This window comes from Galeopterus variegatus, unplaced genomic scaffold (assembly GCF_000696425.1).
Source record: "Galeopterus variegatus unplaced genomic scaffold, G_variegatus-3.0.2 Scaffold2452, whole genome shotgun sequence".
Taxonomy (NCBI): domain Eukaryota; kingdom Metazoa; phylum Chordata; class Mammalia; order Dermoptera; family Cynocephalidae; genus Galeopterus; species Galeopterus variegatus.
In genome coordinates this window covers 196,574-200,174 of record NW_007728563.1, presented here as the reverse complement: position 1 = coordinate 200,174, position 3,601 = coordinate 196,574, and positions in this window count along the sequence as shown.

Genomic DNA, 3,601 nt, shown 5'->3' with positions numbered 1-3,601 from the left:
ACCAATCATATAGATTATGAGAAGTCTTCACTTATTTTTTTAACTAAGTAACTTCTGATTTCCTTATTTTTTTTCATAAATAAGTGCTTCTTATAGCTATGAGATAAAAATATGAGCAAGACCTAATTACTTGTGTGAGAATATATTCATGGTTGATTTGAAAAATCATGGCATTTTCAGGCATCTCTAGAAACACAGTTTTCTACTTAATCTCTCCATATCTTCATGCTGCTATGTCACAGGCCTGTATGGAGGTAAGGTCATTATTTCAATTAACTTGATGATCACGACCCTAGCAGTGCATTGACCACATTGGTTCTGACTAATAAGGTTGGCAAGAAGAATTTGATCGTACCACCTTGAGGTCAGGCTAGGCAGCCATGGATTGCATCTGAAGATCTAACAAGGCAATTAGTGCACTCATGGGGGGAGGGGTGAGAATCACGGAGAAAGAGAGAGAGAGGGAAAAAGGCGAGTGAGAGATTTAATGAATCTATAACTTTATTTCTTTGTTTTAGAAAAGTAGCATCCTATTCCTATACATGTACTGTATGATGGAAGTTTTCTTATGGGCACCTCTGTTGGTCTTTCATCAGGGTTCCTCTCAAACCTAGGTCTTAATAAATTGTTATAAAGTGAGTAAACAAAAGAATAAGCAAATAAAATTATGTGTCATTCAAATTAAAAGCAATGATACGGATTAAAAGTCATTTGCTATTTTAATTGTCTTTTCTATCATTCTTCATTGTTTCTTAAAATAGTACCTCTTGCAGCTACTAGAAGTAAACATGTCACCTATTTTTTACATATAAGATTATATTTTGAGAGACAGACCAAGATGCCCCCACCATTCACGTGTTTGCCTCTAACTTCCTAACCTACACTTCCCAATTCTATAATCAGTAATCATTTTCTCAGTACAAGACCAACAGAGAACACAAGACTAAACTAAAAGATAAATTATTTGCTTTTAAGTTTCAGAAATACAAACGCTGAGATATGTTATATCTGCATAAGTACTAATGAGCCAAAGGGCCAGTTTTTAAGCACAACAGAAAACATAATTGTCTGGATAAAGAAGGGATAGTTAGCGACAGTTTCCTGAGACACTGACATATGCCACATCAAAGAATCTGAATCTTCTTAATGGGCCAAGGGGTGTGTGTGTGTGTGTGTGTGCATGCATGCACAGGTGTTGTTCATAATATTTCAATAAGATAGATTTGAAGATTTTTTTAAAAAGTGAAAGTATGCATAACTTACAAGATGGAAACTTGGCAGGTAGAAAGCCACCTCAATGCCCCTACTACCCCTTCCCATATTTATTGTTACACCCAGCCTGGTTCTTGCAGCAATAAATTTTTTTTTCTACTTGCAGAGAGGGCTTAATAGGTCATGTAGATTCTGGTATGTTCCAAAGAGATGTGAAATTAAAGCACAGAACTTGAAAGAATATTAGAGAAACGCTGATCTTAAATTGCCTTAAGATCTAGAAATTTGGGAGACTGTCATATAATACCCAAGGGAGGGGTTGACATCTTTTTCAAGGTGTGTTTTAACATAAAAAGAAGATATAGTGAACTAAAAGCATAATCTATGTGTTACAGTAACACAATAACAAACTAAACCAAAATTAATACCTTAAAACAACATGGATTTATTTCTCTTTCACATCATATCCTTCAATGATCCTCTGCTACCATATGCTTCTTGACCTCACTCGAGGACCCAGACTGATGGATCAGCAAAGAGTCTAGAACATTGTTTATAAAACATAGCAGAGGTAAGGAGACCTCGGGAGAGTCTTGATTCAGAGTGAAACACGCCAGCCCGTGTTTCCTCTCCCAGCTCATCAGCCAAAACTAGCTACACAGCCCAACCTCAAAGAGAGGTCTCAAAGAGAGCCAAGAAGTGTACTTCTTGCCATTTTTAATCATGCCATTTGACTAGAAAATGACGAGGAACCAGAATACTGGCAACATCCTTCACTATATCTTACTGGCTGTGTATGTACCCTCCCAACTCTCACAGTCAATGGGAGAGAAGGTATCATGAAATAATAATGTCGAAAAATATGAGCACCGAAATATTCCTCCACAGAATAAACAGGGGCATATTGAGGAGAGGGGCTGCTTAGGCCAGGAAAAATTATGGAGAATCGCTATTTGTAGTTGACACCTAAGTGATATAATATCAACTACCTTCTATTATTTCTTTGAAAATGGACGGACCAATCAAACTTGTAAGGAAAGTAGAAAAAGTTTAGTCAGGATCTCTTGCTTCACATCTATTACAAATGGGCAAGATTCAGCACATTCATTAGAAACAAGTTATAAGAGTAGTGTAGTTGCTCATGCGTGCCCATTTACTAATTCAGCACATTGTTGTAGTTAACGTTATGTATTTGGCTTGTGGATACTATTGTGCACTTGTAATATGAAAGAGACAACTGCTCTGAATGGCTGGTCGGCAGAGCTCATGTCTGAGGATAAAGCATGTCTGTGAAGCTCACACCTGAAGAATAAAGTATGTCTACCTTGCATAAAGCTGTGAGAACCTTCTTTCAATTACCTGATTCACGGCCTGCACAGGAAGGGATAGAAGCATCTGAGATCCAGCCTGACAAAACTGAATTTAGATGCATACACTTGGAATATGTTCCTGTGATGCTAATTGTGTATAAAGACAAAGGACTGGTAACTGAAGGGCAAATAAAGCACTAGTATATTTCAAAGTCATATACTTGAAAAATAAAGATGACAGTAAACAAATCTCTGGCAAAATTGGAGGACACGGTTTGGATCTCTGATAGAATAAACACCTTGGCCTTTTCTTTTACAGAGATTTGCATCTTCAAAGCAAAGTCTCAGGAAAGTTTTATCTAGATTGCATGTAAGCAGTGTAAGCAGCCTCACCAACCTATCTGTAGTAAAAAAGGGAGGCACAAAGATGAAGGGAATGAAGGAAAGCCATCTGTGATAATGCTGAGTCATGGCCATTGAGGTCTCTGCTCAGAGAGCAAAGCGGGTAAGGGAGTGAGGGTGAATTGGGGCCGGAAGTTTTCTGCAAAACCTTTTGAAGGAAAAATCAGAAAGGAAGCCTCTCTGTATTATATTCTTCCCAAGTATTGTATGATTTGGATGAACAATTAAAGTGCTTTGAATTTCCTTCTAGAAAAGCAATGTTAGATATGCATCCTTGTGCATGCTGCCTGTTTTTATGTACACATCCTTCTCTTCGGCGTTTATCAAAAAGTGGAACTGCTAAGAAATAGGGATGTAAATACTATTTTATTACAAACCTTCAATTTCTCTTCAACATGGCTACACAAATTTGCACTCCAACCAAAATGCATACATTTTCCTAATTTGCCCACACAAATGATATTTTGGTTAGATAAATCTGCAATTCCTTGATTAGTGAATTAGTGCATCTTTTCAAATATTCATTCATTTTCAGCTTTATGTCCATATTGTTCCAGTATTTTTAATTGACTTGTTTGACTATTGTCTAATCAGTCAGAAGGGTTTCTTAATGTGCTCTGGCAACTTATCTATTGTCAGTTTTGTCCACTTAAAAATGTATCCTTTCTGATTCACAT